The sequence below is a fragment of the Falco biarmicus genome, chromosome 15 (genome assembly GCF_023638135.1).
Source record: "Falco biarmicus isolate bFalBia1 chromosome 15, bFalBia1.pri, whole genome shotgun sequence".
In the NCBI taxonomy this organism is placed as follows: domain Eukaryota; kingdom Metazoa; phylum Chordata; class Aves; order Falconiformes; family Falconidae; genus Falco; species Falco biarmicus.
This window is the reverse complement of record NC_079302.1, coordinates 16,744,681-16,766,049: the sequence shown is the minus strand read 5'-3', so window position 1 is coordinate 16,766,049 and position 21,369 is coordinate 16,744,681. Positions and strand designations below refer to the sequence as shown.

The following is a 21,369-nucleotide window of genomic DNA, read 5'->3' as shown; positions in this document are numbered from 1 at the left end:
ATAAAATATTTTTTGAGATTTTGAGTCACAGATCAGCAAATACGACAATGTGGCAGGAAAACCAGCTAAAAAAAACCCAAACAAACAAAAACACCCAAATTCCCTCCCTACACCTTGCAGTTCTGGATAAAAACTCACCTACCACTACTGTAGAAATTAAAGAGATTCTGCCTAGTAGGTTTGCTTGTCTAGGATGTCATGAACAGAAAATTGTATCTCCAGGTAGGCAGATGATCAGAAGACACAGTCAGGTTATCATCCTCAAGGATGCGCACCAGCTGTCTAGTAGGAACAGCCTTTGGCTTTGTCCTCCTCTTCCTTCTTTATCATCTTCATATGCATTATGGGAACAACTGATCGGATGTGACAAGATGCCAAAGAAGTTCAATACCGCAGCAAAGTACCAGGCCCTGGGAGGAGGCATGGCTGCTCACTACTGGTTGTTGGAATCCAGTACACACTCACCAGGGACAGGAACCAAGTGGAGCAAACGGTTATACAGTAGTGCTGAAATAATGACTCAGAGGAGGAGAGGCCCAGAGCCTCTTCGGAGGAAATTGGAATTAAGACGTCAGTGGGAAACCTGATGCAATTTAAATAGCTGTGCTAGGAAGGGAACATATCAACATGTATTTTGTTGTTCACCCCAAAGCTCCACCACTAGAGACCCACTTTGGAAACCGAAAGGCAAGTGAAACTGCCAAATAATCTGGCACAAAATCAGAGCGGATGCAAAGTATTTTATTGCAAAAAGAATTCAAATAAACCTATAGTCATTTTCTGTTAAATTTTTGCTAGGATATACAAACTACTTTAATCACCACTCAAAATAGGCACTCTGTTCCATCACAGTGGGTTAAATGTCCAGCTCATACCTAAGCCCTGGGACAGTTGTGACCAAGTCCCATTACTTTTTGGCCAGGAGTTAGTTCCACATAGCCAAGCTCAACGGGCATCAGAACTTATAAAAGTTAGGTGGAAACTGGAGATGATTCTTAAGAAAAAGGTCAAAACCCTGAGAAAGTCTTCTGGCAGCCTTGGAGATAGATGAGAGGAAAAAACAGTAAGACATCTTGCAGAGTTCATCTGAAAAGACAGATACAAATCTGCTGTGTCTGTGCATGTGTTAAGAGCAGATAAAAAGAAGACTTTGTTTAACCTCTGTTACATGTTCAGTCTGGAACACCCGAATAAGCTGCTGCTTTACTTTCACCTTGTTATGTATCCAGTATTAAGGATGAGTCCATGGTAATCAACACGACCTCATATTCCTTTGAAAAGGACCAGTGCTGTATGGACAGCAATACTGGGCAACAGTTTACTGGTATTCATAGGGAAAATGAGGATGCCCAAATAGTTAGCATGTCCCAGAAGTTTCATAATGCCTTTTAGAAAAATATGCTGTGACAGTTCTTAAAAATCATCCCAGAAACAACACTCTTCAGAGATTTTAGAAGAGGAGCTAAAGGACTGAGAATTGTTTTCAATGTTTATGAAGGTACTTAATCGTAGCAATCCATAATTGCAATGTACATAGTTAGCTTTTAGTAAGGATTATGCCAAATTCACAGTGCCACTGATTTTTTAAAAAATTATTTTTTAAAGATGTACCTAAAAACACAACTTTCACCAGAGCCCCTGAACAACAGTTACATGCAAGATCCATCTTAGTTGCAGAGGGACTGAGCTGCTGCTCCCCCAGAAGTGTTCTCAGGATCAGGTCCTGAGGACAGTATACTTCCTGTCATACACAAACATTGTAAACAAAGATAACACGTGAGAGAAATACTTTACATCAAAATGTAGGGGAGGGGTAGTGGGGTGGGGTAACAAAAAAAAAAAAAAAAAAAAAAAAAAAAAGATTCTTTCTATATTTGTAACTGAAGCTCCTCAGAGACACAGAGACCAGTCTGCTGATAAGCAGCAAGTTTCCGGAAGTAAAGTGATACGCAGCCTAAGTACTTTGAGCCATTTTTTGATCTGCAAGACAGACAAACCTCTCTGCATTCAACACTAACCACAGGCACCTATTTCCCTAGCAACAGCTTGCAGGCCATTTTCATTTTGACTGAAGAACATTTAACCAGTTATATTACGAGCACAGCGCCTTGCTCCTGTAACAGCAGTTGCTTTTCGCACCTACCAAATTGTAATTTGCCTACTATCGAGCCAGTGGATCGATGCTGCACCTGCAGCACAGATCTGCTTTATCGTGGGAGGTTTTTTTATTTTCAAGTATCTAAACTTTATCAAGTTAAAACTGGTCAAAGATGAAAAAAAACCCTAGAGTATTAAAAAAAGGTCTTCCTTTAGCTCTTTAGTAACAGCTCCATTTATTACTATTTTCAGGATTTTTCCTTTGTTTTAGGTCTAGGGTATTAGAGCACACAAGAAGAGGAGGACATGACAACAGTTCTTGATTAATTTTAGAGATACTTCATTAGCTTCAAGAAACAACAAATACCACATAACAGAAACTCCAGAATGGAAGGATGGATTATTTTTGTATTATAAAATCTCAGATTTATCATACTTCACTGAATATAACATTTGTTTGGAGCAAAGACTTGCAAAATTGTTTGATTCTTCCCAGTTTTATTCAAGACATTTGTTGACTAATCATTCACCAGCATATTAAATAAACTGCGGAAATCCAGATTTCACTGTGGTTATGGAAATTATACAGAAGTTAACAAAACATCAGTTTTGACTCCTTTTTCTTTTTCAAAAAAACAGCCCCCTTCACTTTTTTCTTCTGATCCAATTATGAGAAACACTTTGTATTCTGACCAGTAGCTTAAATTTTTTTAAACATAAGCTGAATCATTCATTATAACAGCTTTGGCTACTGTTCCTAAAAATGTTCATGCTATCCTTACTTGGACTTTCTGACTAGTTCAGTGGACACCTCCACAAACCTCTGTAAAGAAACACTGCAGTGCACCAAGGCTTTCTGGTTATCTACTTAGTTTATTTATTAACTTAAAAGTATAAAGTTGCCACGAGTCTCAAGAGTTTACTCTGCTAGTAGGCATAACAGCAACACCAATACTGCTGAAGCCCTAATTTGAATGCTCATCCTGAACAGCCACAATTATAGAAGTATCTTAATTTAGTTCTAATTAATAACATTTACACTGATAAGTGAAATATTTTTACAGGAAATCTTTTGTATCATTTTTTAATGACTTCACTAATAAACTGAACTGAAATGCTGACATTCATTTGAAGTCTTTTTGGGCAAAATACAGTGGCATAATGTCTAGCCGGTATAGGTTGGGAAGTATTTTATATCAAATCTGCAAAAAACATTTAATTACAATAATTTTAACTGAACAAAAGTATTTTAAAACAAAAATGTGATTTGTATTATAAACATACTGCGCTACAACTGTATCTTAAAAGACCATTTTATAACACGCCAAAGTTATTTCCCCCTCAGCTACATATAGTCCATATTTAAGAACTCTCAGTTTTTTTCAGAAATGTTTAAAATGTATTTCATATTATCTATTTTTTAAATAAACAATCATTTATAAATCAAACCCAAACTATTATAAACACTAAGATGCTTCTTTCCTACTTTACTGCTGGGCTAATAGTTACAGTTCTCCTAAAGATCACTTCCACGTTATCCTAAACGATAGTATAAAGAAATATAAACTGAACTGATGCTTAGGTTGAAGTTTACTTTATTCAGAGATGTCCAAGACAGTTTATTGTAGAAACAATATAAATGCTCAGGAACAAAATGTCAGAACAAAGCAAGCAATATTAGATAAAACTGGCACTGCTTCCTCTCCTATATACCACCTCCAAAACTACATTGAAAAACCACAAGAAGTCGAGAGTGTATAGATTTCTCCCATAAAAGGGATTTTAAAATTCCTAAGCTACAACATGAAGGAGCATGCTGACTGTACATACTACAGCCCACTGAACAGCCTTCAGTTCCTTTCTTCATTTTACCTCTTATTGCATTTGAACCTGGCTGCCACTGTCTTATAAATTCACATGAAATAAGATCCTCCTCTGCATACCCCTAGAAAACTGGATTTCTACACAAAGACTGGTTTCTGGTCTCTTGGGAGTAACATTTAATTAATGCAGCAACTACTTTCTGAATGTGGGTGAAGTAACAGCACACACACATACACAGAGCCAATCTTAGAAAGTACTGCTAAGAAAGTCTCCAAGAGTTTCTGGTAAGATCTTTCTTGCTCTGACAGGTCTAAAGGTTACGTAGCACTGCTGGAGTGGCTTTCAGTTTCAGTAATCAGGGTTTTTCCACCTGGCACAAGAAGTTAATTAACAACTTAGGAAACAGTAGTTCATATTTAAACTATTTCACATCTAAAATTGCAACTTTTTTTGATAAGCAAACGCAACAACAGAAACATCATTAGTACAAGGCTGCTTCAAAGAATGCACAGTTTCCGCTGTTGCAGCTGCAGCAATCTGGCTTCAGTGGAAACTATTTGGCAAAACTCAGCATGGGTCTATCTGAAGCTCGCTCGCTCGCTCTCAGCGCATTCACACTACCATCAGGTTTACATGTATACCTTTACAGCGCTGGTAGCGATGGGGATTTACACCAAAACAGAATGAAAAGCACTATGGAGTTGAAACCCTACAGGATCAGCCAAAGGAGACAGAAAATGTGCCAAACTAATAATGCGACAGTGGACTTCAGCTATTGACCTGTAAGCAGATCAAATGGCAAAATGAAAAATGTCAGAAATTCAGAAATTAAAAGCTAGGAAGTAACAATTCAAAACTGAGAAAAAGCAATATCCTTTCATGAAAATGTAATTGAACTATACAACATCCATAAAAATCCCAGAGTTTATCTTTTGATGATGAAGAAGGAAATAAGAAGTTTTCATGAACACTATACTACAACAAAATACAAACTACTAATGGAATTAAGCCATATCCCTAAGATCTGACCTGCTGGCAAGTTTCCTAAAAGGTAACCCACAATTCAAAGACTTCCCATTCTACACAGAAACACAAGGAGACAGCAAGTAGTTACACAAAGGGAAAGCGTTCGACAAAAATCCATGCTATGAAGCACCTCAGGAGCAGATCTGGGAAGAGAATCCAGGCTTGATAGTTCACTGACCAAATCTTACCCAATAGATCAGGGAGCTCCTGTAGAAGCACAAATTACCCATTTAATTAGTGTCACAGCCATTTCCCTGCTTTTCAAATTCTGATTACTTTTAACTTGCGCTGAAGTTGTTTGGTACATTTTAAGAGCAGGCCTGAGATCCAAATACTGCCAAAACCCCAGGAAAGTTCTTTTGATAACCACATCCTGTGGTTAAAGCATAATAAATTCCAGAGGTTTTTTTCTCACTCATAATCCCATCTTTCCATCCTGTACGCATATAAATCCTCAACCTTCTGTAGCCCTTAGCCCCTGTATGAGAAGGATGACCACTGTGGTTAAAGCAAAGAACTCAAAACCCATTTTCTAGCTTTTGGCTCTCCCGCAGTTTCCTGTTGGCTGGCTGGCTTCGAGTGTGTGGCGTGCCTTTTTTCTCTCTCCCAAAGGAACTGGCTTAATACCATCACCCACCCACAATAGGTGCCAGCAAGATAAATGAATACTCACAAGACATTTTAAGAATACAGTAGCCCCAAGCTTATGACACAAATAATTCTGGACTATAACAATGCATTACAGTATACATCCTCATTGGCACTTCAATCTTTTGCTGGATTTTAATCTCGTACCTCTAGAAACTGATATAATCCCTGGAGGAGAATAGCTGTTCAGCTGTGGCAGGAAGCACAATGCTGGGCTTTAAATATCACATAAAATGAAAATCAAAGTTATTATGTAATATTATTATATTAAATATATATATGTGCAATTAAATAAGAATGAATGATGTTAAGAATAGCACAACATCAGTCTAAGTCCCACTGAAAGACGTGGAAGCTAACAAAAGAACACAGCGAATCAGTGCTGTAAATTTGGTTACAGAAGCGGGGGGATCTTTCATTTAATGCTTTTTTTCAGTAACAAATGAAATCAGTAGCTCTGGGCAATGGCAAGACAGAACAGTGGATGAAATCATGACGTTCCTTTCATTCTTTTCACATGGCTGTAACACAACCACTATTTTTTTTTTTTTTTTACATACGGTTCAAGCTGACACATGCATCATTACCATCACTTCCTTATTTCTAAAGTACAACTTACTGCTCAAGCAAACAAACCCTAAAATAATGGGGAAGGGCCTACATGTGAAGCGAGAGGTTATCACTACCAGGGGATGTATTCAAATACAAATATCTACTGCAGCAAATGCATGTTTATTCGTAAATCACCACTCTCCCAACACACAGTTCAAATCAGTTTAATGAACAGACATTTAGATAGGAAACTTTTGCTGCTCATTTCAAGTAACTAAACCCACAGGTCTTGGCTATGGTTCTGCAATGGGAGTGCCACCAGTAGTATTTGCTCAACAAGTTTCTCCTCCTCTTCCTCTCTTTCTCCCCACCACTCACTCCCATCTTGTCACCACATTACACTGTTCTTTCATTATGTGCATGCTGCTGTCTCTAGGCCCACACACAGTCAGATCAGCTCAAGAATAATCATTTGTGTTTCCTGGGTGGTTGTTTTCTTTCTTTTGGCCTAAGAGGCAGACAGGTGTTACTAATTGTGTGCAGTGCAGTTTCGTGGGCAGCACGGCCAGCACAGCTGAGAGTGGCCCACTGCAGAGCAGAGGCAAAACAAGGTGCTCCTTAACCTGAAAATGCTGCTGCAGCCATCGTTGGAAGGAACTGTGCTCCCACACGTGCCCTGGGATGAGGGACAGCCCAGAGAGATGCTAGGCAAGAGCCAGCAACAGAGAAGATCAACTTCTCGGGAGGAAAAACAGACCTTTCAATTCCTTTGCTAAATAAGTAGTCAGGGTGGTCTGTAATTCTCTATTTTAACACCTGACAAAAGCTATTAATAGTTTAGTTGTACCCAGTCCATAATATCCAGGAAATATCCAAGAGTTTAAAGAACAGGAACAGATAAAAATAAACAAGCAGGGAAGACTCACCCCAGACAGACTGGCTCACTCCATCTCTGAAAACTGGAACTGTGAATGAGGAAATCCAAGATGCTTTCCCAGATTAGGGAGGAAAGTCGTAATTATAATCGCAGTGTCAACGATTTAGGTTCTGAGTCAGTATTTGAGCCAGTGAATGCCCTGCAGCAGTCCCGGGGGCACTGTGCTATTAGCAGTGATGACTTTCACAACAGGCGGCTGAGCAGGATGTAAGTATACTTATTGTAAAAAGAGAGAGAGAGAGTGTGCTGCTACTTTATTTTTCAGTAAGAGCAAGAACATATTGCCAGTACTTTGGGCAACTTCCAGCAGCCAAATTACTTTTAATGTCCAGAACACTCTCCACTTTTGTCTGGGATTTTGTCTTCCACTTTTGGCCAAGATGAATAAATAAAACTTCATTCAAGTACTCCTACTTCTATCAACATTTTGCAGAAAGAAAAAGCCAGAAAAAAGTCCAAACTGCTAGAACCACCCTGTGAACACTGCTCACATCTTTTGTGTGCCAGGTTTATACTTCCACCACTAAATCACACTTCAAGTTTTCTGCCTAAAAACACAATAATTTCAGGGGTGGAGGGGGGGAGAAATGCTCTTTACTTCCAACTTAGAACTCTTGCATGGCAAGATATACACAGATGTGCACCAAAAGTATCTGTATTCAACTGTAGGAAACCGGGGAGGGTTAATTGAGGAGTTTCAGGATAAGAACTATTTAAAAAGCCTAGCTCACGCTTTTAGTCAAAAGGGAGTTAAGCACAAAACCTGAAAAACTATCAGTATTTTTGTGATCACTTTGCAATTCATAACACATTTTATATATCTTACACAACTTCCCTAAGTAAATCTCAAAACCAAGTATTTTGGCACTTAATTACCATTCTAGAGAGACATACAAGTTCCCAATGAGAAAGAAAAGAAAAAGCCACAAACAGTTACATGTGCGTAGAGTGTTTCTGAAGTAACATACTCACCAAATATTTACAAATCCAAACCCTGCTTTTACACACACTTCCCTCAGATGCTTCTGCTGGTTTTAAATTAAGTCATTTAACTGACTTCCACAAACTTTCACTATGAAATACCAAGATGCTTGAAAGAGAAAGTATCTCAAAGGCAAAATTTTAACAAATGAAGCAGAAACCACTGAAATACAATATAATGCACAATATGACAAATCCTTGATTCACATCTGTCACTGAGTCAGCCCACTTCACCCAGGGGCTAACAGTCAAATGTTTCAAGGTAAGGAAAAACATAAGCCATGTGTAACCCTTCAGTGACCTCAACCAGGCATAAAACAGGCACATCTACATTTTTAGCTACTCTATGTATTACACACAGACATAAAAATGCTGTAACATTTATTTAAATCATAAAACACTGGTTTACACCCAGACTTTTACTACTTTATCACCATGTTAAGCCTAGGCATACAGACACTACAAGTCAGAAATAAGGAAGGAAAAGGACAAAATGTAAATGAAGATGTCTGGTACATATTTTTGTTAACAAATTCTAATCGGTTCCTTAAAATGACAGTTACTGTTTAATGATATATGTATTCAGGCACACATATGTTGGACTATACCAACAATTCCATCACCATCTCTTTGTTAAGTATACATATAAGCATATACAGGCACAAAAAACAGATGAGAAAATAAACTGATATTAAATACAAGCAAACAGTCAAAACATTATTGTTAACAGTGTTTTTACAAAAAAGATATAACTGCTTGAATATGCTCAGTGACAAGCACAGAAAAGACTCTTTCACACAAACTCTTAGCTTTAGACAGTGTGTGTGAGAGACGTAGCTGATTGGCAAGAAAAGTACTAGCAGTTGAAGTGACATTCCAAAAAAATCAGTGGAGTGAAAGTAAAAAGTGTCCCATTGGGAAACAAACCGTATACTGTCAGTAGCAGATATCAAGCACAAATTAAGAAAGCATTAAGAAAAACTTTTTATATTTAGACTACAGCTAGGGACAACGAACATAGAAACTTAACATTCACTGAACTCTCCACCCAAAACACTGATTTATGAAATCCTGAATTCTCTGACAGGATGACACACAAAAGAAGTAAAATAAAGTAAAATCAAAAGGTGCAAATCAAGCATTCCAAGTACAGGAGATATTTTACAGGTACCATGAGTATTAGATGTCTGCTTTATCAATATCACTGCTGGAAATAAATCTGTACTGTGAGCATAAAGCAAGGATTCATGTCACCCACAATAAATAGATATTAAGATCTGCATAAAGTTATATTCATGACAGCAAACATAATCAATGTATCGATTCTTTTAAGTGTTGGCTGATTATAAACTTCCCCTAAAGTTTCCTCCCTTGGCTGAGATGAAACCTGGAAGCTAGCGCAAAAACATGTTTAGAAACCTACCATTTAAATGAAAAGCAACATGCAAGTTGTAACTGTGAGGAAAAAAATGCTGAATTAAGTACTGCTGCATGTGTGTGCAATTTTGACGTTTCTTCCTGCAGTTTATACCATGAAGGCAGACTGCAGCACTCGGGTGGAGTCCTCCCAACTCCCAAGGAACTCTGATCACGGCCGTAAGCGACCTCCCCAGAGCCAAGCCAGACCAGAACAGAGGTCTGATCCTCCCCCCTTACAGACAGGGAGCAGTACTTGGCCTTATGACTGCTCCCCTTCCAAGCACTTGAGTGACTTGCCCAGTTTGCCCTTCTTTTATCACCCTACAGAAACGATCAAGAGGAGGTCAGTCTAAGGAATAAGGACAATTCCGTGAATGATGCATCAAGGAACTCAAACTGCATGGTAAATCCAGGTCATGAAATCTCAAATAAGAAAAGGTATATTCTCATCCTGGCAGAAGTCAAACAAAAGAAAATCCAGGGAAGGTTATCAATAAAAGTAGACGTTTGTGTCAATACTCCTACTTTGTGAAGGCTGTACCTCTAGTTCTTGATCAGAAATTAGTCTCTTGCACAAACAAGCTATAGTAAAGTACAAACCCAAGGTAAATGCCTCAATAAAAAAACATATGGCATATTCCAGAAGCACAGCATACAATCTTAGCCATACATTCCTTCATTTAGTGTGCTTGGAATCTAAAATTAATATTACATTATAGGGAAATATGTGTATAAATGTAAGTCATAGGCCCAAGGAATGTGCTTAAAGGTTTTCCGACTTCTTAATTAAGACAGGAAGAAATTTAAAAGAATGATTTAGCCTGTTGGCTCATAAGATTAGTGCTCTATCAGAATATTAGTGATAGGAGACATTTTTAGCAGACACCACGTCACAAAATCGTGTTTTAAACAAAGCTTTTAGCACTTAACCACAGAGAAAAATTCCGCTTAGGCCAAAACTAGATCAAAGTTCATAAGGCAAGTGAAAGATGAGTGTTACGGTTTTAAAATGGCTTTTTAAAAAAAAAGAAAAAAAAAAGAAAAGACAACTCATAACCAAAAGCTATGATGTTTGGCAATATTGCAAAGAAGGTAGTCCCTTGCCAGGTTACTACCTTGTAAGAAAAGGCTTGGGGTTTTGTTTTTTTAAACAGAGAAAGTGCAGGTGGCTAAAAATCACTGTTGCCTACCTTCCCATCCTGTTAGTTATAAATCAACATAGAAAAGAATTAATAATAATGAATTAATAGCTTATGGAAATACATGTAAACATCCCATGCAGATTAGAACTACATAAAACTACACCTTGGGATCATTCTGACACCCATATTATTTCCAAAAGGCATACAATATAATTTATCCAAATTACCCATATTTTAAAGATTTTGTTTTTTTTAAGGCTACTATGGTAGCCACTAACTACCTTGTTACACAAGTTATCAGGAGATTGATTAACACATGAGGATTAATAGCATGTAAAATCTCCCATAGTAACTGCCAACGTACAAACTCATAGCCCTCTGTAAAGGAAAGTAGAATAACCTCTCTCACATCTACCTTATGGAGGACAGCATTATAGACCGGTAATAATTAAGGCATTTTAGCTTGTTCCCTGGCAACATTTTGTGCAGTCATCCTCTTAGGTTAGAATGCAGACTTGTTACCTGCCCAATTATAGTCTAAGAACTAGCATGGCCATAATTACCCAGTGACTCCCCTGATGTAAGAATATGTTTGTGTTAGAAGATATACACGTAGCCTGACTGCATATGCTTCTGGAGTGGGCGAGGAAACAATACTCTTGTAAGCAGCTCTGCTCTACTACCACAAATTCCTTATGACTATCACAAGAACCTACAAACATTTTCTGAAGTTCAGCTGGACATTACTAAGGCCCTTTAAACATAACATTTTTTTGTTCAAGAAGGGGAATACAGTTAGGAAGGGCTGGCTGTATGGCATTGCAAGGGTGGAGGAGTGGCACTCAGCCTCCACTGCTGAACAAGACATCATTAAAGAACATCCACAATTACCTGGGCTGTTCTCTAGCAGAACAGGTGGTTAATACCTATAAAAACCAGTTTTTCAGGTCTGAACTCAAATTGTGTGGTAACCATGCAACAGACCACCCAAGGGTTTGCAGCTGACCAGAGGGTCACACAGCAGCAGAAGGAACAGCAAGAGAATCAAAGTCTGCTTGGATCTTTCTCACAAAGCAAAGAGAAGCCTGTGCTGGGAGCATCAAGTACAGGAATGGGAACACAGGAACTCTGGACAGCATCGACCAAATCCCAAAGAACACTCCAAAGAAGGGAGATTCAGGGAAAAGCATGCAGCATAGTTTCTTTTGCACTGACCAGCAATCTCCAGCATCACCTGGAAACCTGCTTTAAAAATTCCCCCCCACAACTACCTATGTGTCTTTGCCAGCTATTTTATGCCTCCAAGAGTTAAGTTTTCCTAGCTGATGAGACCGTGAAGAAGCCTACTTCAGGCAGATGCAGTCAGCCAGCAGTGGTTTTAAGGCCCAGAACAGTTGTTCCCAAGGTTCAGACTCAGTGAGCAAGCCCCAAGAGACAGCATGTAGAACCCCAAGGTGCTTAAAGCACTCTCATATGGGGTGGACACAAATACAGCTAGCTGGTGTCTTGCAGAGAAGGCATGAATCAGGGAGATAGCACCTCTAACCAGCATGCAGGAAGAGAATTTACTAAAATTCAAGCACCACACCGAAAAGAGAGATGTAATTGTTCCCCTTTCAGAGTTTGCACGCTTCCCCTGTCCACTGCTGGGCCACTGCTCCTAGAGCGGAGTTCAAGTCACAGCAACTAAAATGTATTTCTGGACAACTTTATCTCCAATGTGTTATGTAGCTGCATGCAAAAGTGCTTTTAAAACACACCAGGTTTCCAGAAGGCATACACTGCCTTCCCCTTTTTGGTACCTCCAGAGTCCCCACCTCAACGTCATCACTTACCTAGCCTGACTGTGGGTTGGGGCAAGTTTTTCTCAGGACCACTATAGTATTACAATACAAAATAATTAGGTCTCCCCTGCGTGCAACCTACAGTTATCCCAGTTCTGTGAGGGCAGTGCCACAGTTAAAAGAAATCCTTCCTCCTCCCCCACCACCTCACTTGTTTCCCCTCTTGAAAGCCCCTCTGTTTCTAGTGAGAATGTTGTTACAGCATGTAAGAACTGCAACACCTCACTCTCTTTACAGCTACTCCAACTTAACACTATGATATTCAGCATGCTGAAAGCTACGCTGAATACACTGCACTGCAGAAGTGCTGCCTCACTCCTTGCCTTGATTTAAATGAGAAAGCAAATTAACTGATTCCCAGCTTCCCCATACTTTCTACAGCCAACACTGCTCAGATGTACCAGCAAGTCATTAAGTTTGGTTGTTACGGGTTTTTTTGGCAAGTGCTTCTTAAACCCATCTGTAAATGAACAAGCCCAGAGGATGATGCCTGGGGTACTGATACACAAAACATAATGAGAAGCCATCCAGAAAGATAAAAAGAAACAAGCACAGTACCTTTTAGATTCTGAAGCCTCCAGAAATAACACTTTAGTTAGTTTTCTTTATTTATACATTTACATGTATACGTATCTTTATATATACATATACATATTTTTATTGGCAGCGGAGACAACTCCAAGAAAAGCCTAACCATCACTGATGATCACCCGTATTTCAATGCAGTTCAAAATAAGTACAGCAGAATGCATTTCTTAATACAACAGCCTGCATAAATGTAGGACAAATTAATTCAACATGTAAAACAAGTGTTTAACACTTCTCTGGTAAACTTGTTTAGCTACAACTATATATAAATTCCCTGTGTAAATGTCCTTGATAAACAATTATGGAACACACAGCCAATATAATAAGAAAAGAACAACAACTAACTTTTGCCTAAATCTGCCCAGAACCTTGAAAAACAAAATTTCCCACTTTATTCTTCCAGTATGTTATTCACGAATTGCAGTGTAATCTGCCTTATCTACCAACACTGTTAATTGGTCTGCACCTGACCAGAAGCAATTAACACTCATATGCAGTTCTGCTCACGCTGACAATCTGTGTCACTAAATCATGTTCTACAGCTCTGCAAGTGAGCTCTGAACATGCAAGTAATCAACACATCAGCTTACCAAGGAAAATAAACCTGCCTGTGTGGAATTTTGCCTATTGTGGCACTGCAAGAACTGCATCACATTTTTTTTTTTATAGAGTAACTATACTGGTATTTTTTCCTATTTATTTGAAAGCTAAACATGGCATTTATACTGTTATCAGATTAAATTCTCATTTTCTCAGAACTTCATGCATCTTTGGTCTTGTTTTAAAAGTGTAGTATCCTGAGGAAAAAGGGAGTGGGGGGGCTTGTGATTGTTACTGCATTACAATTAGCAGACTAAAAATAAAAAGTAAGAACTACTAAATCCAAAACAGGATACTCCTCAGGAACTTGCAAAAAAACCCCAACAAACCAAAAAAACCCAAAAAACCCACCACACAACCAAACCCACAACTATAGGTGATTTCTAAAAAGTACTACAGTGAAATATTTTCACATTCATTTCCTCTGCATAAGTAAAGCAGAGGAACAGAGCTCTTTAAGTAGTACTGAAATTGGGCTAACGATTCAATTGGCAATACCTCAAATCAAAACACAGTCCAGGTCACTTTTCTAGTGTCTGCAGAAGTATACTTGAACTAGGAGCACAGCTTTACAGTACAGCCACTGCTGAAGAGAAGGGAACCGTCCCCGCCTGTCCCTCCAGAAGTTCAACAATTTGTTCTTGCCACTTCCTCTAGCCTGGCTGTTCTGCTCCTACAGGAAAAACAAAATATTTGAAAAAACACACTTTAAAAAATGTTTATTCTATTAAAAATAATAGCTTTTTGCCCTTTTAGTTCCATGAATCAGCTCACCAACAGGTCAGATGAGCACGAGTGCTGACTTCAGGGAGGGCTGGGAGCACAGGGGCAGGAAGCGAGCAGCGCTGCCCACTTTTAGCAACAGCTGCTCATTGAGCCAGCCTAGCTACACCATAAAAATCACACCCTTCATTGCATTTACTCCCGTGTTTATATGCAAAGTCAGGTGAGAATATTTCTAGAAAAAAAATATTTTATATAGCCATCATTAAATGCCCAGCCAGGCTCCATCAAGCTTCAGCCATACAGTCAAACAGACATACAGCCAGGCAGTCAAAGCAAGGAGGCACCTTTGCTCCCAGCTGCCTGGTGCTGACCATCACCAAGCATGGACATGGGGTGCACCTCAGGATCACAGCTTTAGCCCACCAGACACACCTGCTTGTTTTCCCCCTCGTGAGCAGAACCTCTGACCCAACACAAGGGAAAAGGCTCACGCCACCCTCCCTTCTGATGGCAGACTGAAGTAAATCAGGCTGAAAACCTAGAAGTTACAAAACTACAGAAGCAGTCTTTGCCTTTATTTTTCTCCTGTCCTCTAATAATCTGCACAGGGCCTACATACACTAGGATATGGGCTACACATAGAATAAGCAAGACAGTAAGAACTTGCACAATTAAAGTATCAGAATTGTTTCATTGGCTTTATCCATGATAAGATTTTTTTAAAGCATTTTAACCTCAAAACCCAGTTCCTGATTAAAATGTACTAGTAATAACTACATACATTTCTCATGTCTTCTGTAATTTATTTTAGTTTACTCCAACAAATGAGCATCTCACAAATATACATATATGTTTGTTTCCTTGGCATTGAAACGACATCCGCCTGCATGGCAGCAGGCTGAAACCACCAGCAAAGCAGGAGTAGAAGATCAGGCAGAAAGCATCAGGAAGCGAGGAAGTTTTGCTAGCCGTACCCCAACTTCCTTTCAAATGAGGAAACTGAAACCAAAATTCTGTTCTGCTACTGGAATTTATTTTTTGATTTAGTCCCACATACGCTCAGTAGCAATAACAAAGAAAAAGACAGAGACACACAGAAAAGCCCCAGTACAAAGTTCATCCTCTCTCAACTTGACCTGGTCTGGTTTTTTTCCCCCACAGCCTGACTAAGTTTAAGCTCTTTCCAGCAAGCAGGTCCTACCTGAAATACCATAACAGATAGACTCAGGTTGACGTGAGCCAGGTGCTAAGAATATCTGGCATTTAAATTATCAGAGTTTTATTGCCCATTTCCATTAATATCAGCTGACTTTGAATAAACCTCGGGGAGCTCTGACAGCTTCTTCCCAGCCACACTCATTACCCAGCCCTTCCATGTGCTTTGTCATTCTATTGGCACCCTTGTTTCCTCACCATTTTGGTAGCTTGGATGGAAAACAGTATCTGAGTAAGAATTAGTCACTGCTAAGTGGTTTGATCATCAACTAGTTCTTTAGAAGAACCTCTTAGTATGAATGCATTTTATTTTTATATAAATGAATAAAGCAGAAAACATCACAGATTGGACATTAAGTAAATGACTGAAACCCAGGCTATATTACAAATGAAAAGTGTATTTCTTACTGAAATATTTTGTTCAACTCATTGAAATGCTAACTAGTCATTATTAGTCAGAACAAAACTTCAGAGTGAAAAGTAACAAATTAAAAACAAAGTTATACAGTCACACGTAAACTATTTCTACAATTATCTACCTACAAAACACTTACTATATTGTCTCCTTCCTTGAAATAAAGCATGCACACTTAAGACCTTACAGCTTAAAGTCCTTTTAAAACATATTCATATTGATTATATTACAAGAGTGTGCTTGCGGCTTTGTAACCAGCCATTTACAAGGCAGCATTAATAAATAAATAAATAAATAAATTTATTACTATACTTGCTGAGCATCTCAGAAAAACACACTCCTGTTGTTGTGGGCTGGATGACAACTCACATGTCAAACAATACTTGTTTCTGCATCACTTAGAACAGAAGATGGTACAGAGCCCTATCACTACTCTTAAACAAACTGTGATGCAGGATACAGGAGAATGAGTCTGAAAATTATCTCGTTCAATTATCTCTACCAGGAGGCCCTGCAAGCTACCTGAGCAAAGCAAACACACATAGACTACAGCGAACACAGACATAGCACCAGGGCACTTCAGGGAGAAGCTGCCAGAAACAGCCAGCTGCATTGAAAGAAACTTGTCACCTTTCTCTGACTTAGCCATTACTTATGTCCTTGGTAATCTTTGTTATTTCTGTTTTTACCTAGAATGCATTACTTATTCACTTAGTTTTATGCCCAGAAACAGAAGTTTAACACACCCTGTTTGTTCCTTCTCTCTAATTACAGACCAGAAGTTACTTTTCATGCTGAAATGAGGATTACAGAACAGCTGTTAAAGGGAGGAACATTTTGGCCATTAGCTGTGGTAGAAGCTCTGAGGAAAAGCAGTATGTGCAGCCCTGTGGCACACAAGAGCCAGCTTTGACTTTGTTTCATCTTTAAAGCACCGACTGACCTGAAACCTCTGAGCTGTGGGCCTGTGCTGTAAAGATCAAATCAGCAGCCTTACTGCCACAAAAGAGAAGGTTTATTTGGTTTTTATAAAAATGCTACTGAAAACAGACTACACAAAATGAGTAAGTTTGAAGGATACATTTTGATACAAACTCAGGTCACAACTCCAAGCCACTGAGGTAAAGCAATGCCTTGATTAGAAAACAAACAGCAGCCCCATGATCTACTTAAATTTTGCCATTTATGTTTGAGTAACCTAGAAAAAATTATTTCACCTTTTACACCTGAATTTTATTAATTCTGAAGAGATAACACACAGCAGTGGCAACCTACACATAGTATGCAGGAAATCTTATTACAACATCTATACACTACGTTACACTTACTAAGCAAAGAAAAACGCTTCCAAGGAAAAGATGGAATGTATTGCTTGCTCCTCTACCTGCATGTATGGACTACCCTGCTGCTTGGTGCTGCAAGACAGAGCCTGGATCCTACCCAAGGTGGCTCAGGAAGAGAGGATAGTATAAGAAGCAAAAGGCAAGCAACAGCAATAGTTAAAGCTATTTGCAAGTCTCTGGAGATAACAATGATAATTATTTTATTATGAGATAAAAGTGCTCTAAAACTTTTTTAAGACAACATTTTTTTCCAGGTGAAAATGTTGGTTTTTTAAATAAGAGTATAAGGAAATCCTAGATCAATGTCTTTATATTTTACATTTTGAAAACAGTAAAATACATTTTTCAGCAAACACAAGACATTGACTATTTATGAAGTATACCATAATGATCTAAGGAAGAAGTTGCACTTCCTTGTTCTAATACAAGATGATCTAACTGTGCCGTGGTTACAAACTATTTCACACTGTAACATCCTGTGTCAGCTTAGCAAATAATCATCTTGAAACTTTGTAGGTGCTCCTTTCATAGATTATCTTGCTATTTACGCAGTATTCAGTCTCTGAAAGAACCTGTTAGCTCCTCAAAGGGCACGTTAAAGAGACTGCATTAAGAAATCAAATACTGCCTGGGCTCTGCTTAGAGGAGAAGAGTGATCTTTGGCTCAGCCAGGTCCTGGTTTTCATCTGAAAGACCTTTTTGGTTTAAGTAAGGCTGCAACTCCACTTTAACAGTATACATAAATCTTTGGAACTGCCTGTGAACACAGGTGCTTCTCACACAGAGCACCACATCCAGCCCGGAAGAACAGCAGAGAAAAGCAAGTAGCAGACAGCAGCCAACGCATGCTCACTGCTAGCGAGTACCCATCCTCACACCTCAGTCAGTCAAAGCAGCACCCAAGCAGGCAGCTCCTTGTAACCTAGAGGACAACACTAATTCCATTGCCTATCTGCTCTTACAAACCTCAGTTCCCAGGCTGATTTCTTATGATAACGAAACAATCTTTGATTTACACAAAAAATAATTTCTTTATAGTAAAAGTCCCAAATGTTTCAATACAGAAGCCCTACAGACGCTTAGTGCAGCTTGAGTATGACTTTTCATTAATCCAAAACACCAAAAAAACCCAGGTAGACTGAATCCTTTTCCAGAAAGATAAAAAGTAGCTTCTACACAAACCATGAGACCGAGGGATCAATCACTGGGTGAAGTATCTCAGCCCAGGTTTCACAGCCTTCATAATAAATTTAAATCAGAGAATGAGTCACTTTGATAAACTCTGTAATGTTAAATCAAAGTCAAAGATGTAACCCAAGAATAAATCTAAGAATCCAATTAAAGATTTTATTGTAATTCCACAGGGGGTATTGTCTTTTTCTTTTTTAATCTAAGAGCAACTGGCAATTACACAAACACCCACATTAACAGAAGACAATGATCATCTGTCTCTAGGCTAACACCTAAACTAATTAGCTCTCAGCCAGCACCTGCTCTTTCACTTAGCACAAACCACAAGAACTTAAATATCCACATATGTTAGGGAATGAAGTATCTTTCATGTTTACTCTTAATGGTGTTGACATTAGCTTCATTAAGAAAAAAATTACAAAGGCTAATGGCTGCTCTACAAGAACCCCCAGTGACCCTAATTGCTGTTAGTAATGGCTCCTGGAAGCAGAAATAGCACACTATAATGGCCATTAGAAATCAGTATCAGCTTACTGTTTTCAGAGTGGTATTCCACATGCTCCTCATTTTCCATTCAACATTTCTGGATAGGGGGAAAACTGTCAATGTGTTGGTGACTTCGGCAAATACTGGTTTTAACGTCAACCGCTACAATGAAGATTTTTTTTTTTTTTTTTTTAAGTACTTCATTTACTATACTACACACATACAATAAGTACACTATATCCTGAGTCTTACCATAGGCCTGCAACACATTCTTCTTCTTCTTATAGCACATCATATAAAACCTTCCAGATCAGGACTTTAACATTTAACAAAGGTCAGGATAGCTAAACAAACAAACAGAAGTCCCCAACCACTCACAACAACACTGTTTGCTGGTTTATTTATTTCTGACCTAGACACAATCATCAAACCATCCCAGAAGCTTTCTCTTTCTCTCCTGGAATCCTGCTTGCTTAACAATAATATTTTGAAAAATGGCACCACCACATTATTCTTATTTATCCTCGAAATATGTAATAGATGTAGAATTTCTCTGTGGTAATTTTCCTTTGTAGACATAAAGTAAACAAGTTAATATCTCCTGGGGTTTTTGTTTGTTTGTTTGTTTATTTTAAGGAGAGTTCCTTTTATGGTTCCTAGCTCCCTTTGAAACACAAACAAACAAAAGAAGACACCCCTGCATCATGAATCTTAGCACAAAGCACTAATGTCATTAACGCCAATACAGTTACATCCTATTTCCTATTATGAAGAATTTTTCGTATTACAGTGTCCAGCAGAGGACACTTGATTTCCTATAATAAATCACAGGCACCTCAGAATCAAACCCACACCTTTTAGGCGCATTGACATGGATTTCCCCCCACCTTGTATTTGCACAGCATGGTCTTGGGTGACAACCAAGCCCATCAGGCACACAGCACTACAAATAAAATATAACACAACTGACAGGAGAAAAGCAGGTTTCTATGCCAAACCAAATTAAAACATTAGACCACCTATTTACTTTGCATGTCCAAAAACACTTTCAAAGTGTCTTTGCGAGTCTTCAGCACTTCTGCTGACCACAGCATTACTGGTCATAAACGAAGTTTCAGGTTCAACCAACTTTAGCATGGTCCTGGGTCATCGGTGATGGTCTGCTCCTGCGACATGACACACTTTACCACCACTGGCAAACGTTAGATCCTAGTCATAAGGATGAAATGCCATACTACACGTAATAAAGCATTTTAATCCCTTTAATAACACAGAATACTCATTATAGAAATGCCCTGACAGGTCCTACTGAGATTAGAAGTAATTTACCTACTCAGCAGTAAAAAAAAAAAAAAAAAAAAAAAAAAAAGACACTAACCCACCCTCTAACAGATATTTCAAGTTTCCCCTGGATATTAAAGTACCTCCTTCAGCTGTATCAATCTAAAGCTGTATCAAACTAAAAAAACCAAAAAAACAAAAAAAACCAAAAAAAAACCCAAAAAAACCCACCACAAAAAAAACCCAAGCCAAAAAAAAGGATCTAAACTGCTCTGTAAGAATAGACAGCCTTTGGCTTTTGAGTGCATGCCTATGCCAAAGGCAAGCCCAGCCAGCAACTTCTCCATTCATCCTCTGCGCAGAAACACACGCCAGTTTTCAGGCCTCGCAGCTTCCCAAATCCGCCTTTTCCACGCGAAATAAACTTGGGAGAAAGGCTTACGAGCCCGCAAACTTCCAAGCGCATCAAGCGGTGCGAGGAGAGGCAGGCGGTAACCATGTAGACTCCTCGTTTCGCGCTCCGCGGAGCGGGGCCCCCGAACGACCCCAGCCCAGTCCTCACCCCCCGGTGCGGTCTCTCACCTGCGGCCGGCGGAAGAGGAGCGGGCAGCAGCGGGGCAGGGCTGGCACCGGCCGCTCCGCCTCAGCCGCCTGAGGTGTCTCTGGGGCCGCCGGAGCCTCCCCGGCGCAGGGAGGGCGGGACGGGCGGGACACGCGCGCGGCGGCAGCGCCCCTTCCGCCCCCTGGCGGGGCCACCGCCCCTTCTCCTCAGGGGCCGTGAGGGGACGCGCGCATAACGGGACGGCCGCGGTCAGCGGCATTTAACACCCCTGCGTGAGGGGGAGCCCCTCAGCCACCCCCCCTCAAGGCCTCCGAGCAGGGTCTGCAGCGCCCCGTCCCTCACAGAGTGTGAGGGGTACCCTTGTGTCCCGCTGACCCGTCACACAAGGAGAGTGACTAGCCATCGGCATCCACGCTGTAGAGGTGTGGAAGCAAACTTCTGCCCGGGACCCTGAAAAATACAAAAGTTTACAGGCAGCTTTCAAAAATCCAG

General features: G+C 39.6%; 1 protein-coding gene across 5 annotated transcripts in view; it reads right to left on the bottom strand.

Annotated features, from left to right (window-relative positions):
• The window catches only part of ADCY7 (adenylate cyclase 7), a 67,849-nt gene extending 46,835 nt beyond the window's left edge, over positions 1–21,014 (bottom strand). The window contains exons 1-2 of one of the 5 annotated variants that reach the window (XM_056360388.1): positions 20,898–21,004; positions 14,157–14,331 (exon numbers count right to left, since the gene is read on the bottom strand). The gene's annotated coding sequence lies outside the window, so the exon portion shown is untranslated. Of the gene's footprint in view, positions 1–7,073; positions 7,419–14,156; positions 14,332–20,897 lie in introns of those variants that run through there. The other 4 variants (XM_056360387.1, XM_056360391.1, XM_056360390.1 and 1 more) reach the window with 4 other exon arrangements.
• Between the last annotated feature and the right edge of the window lie 355 nt (positions 21,015–21,369).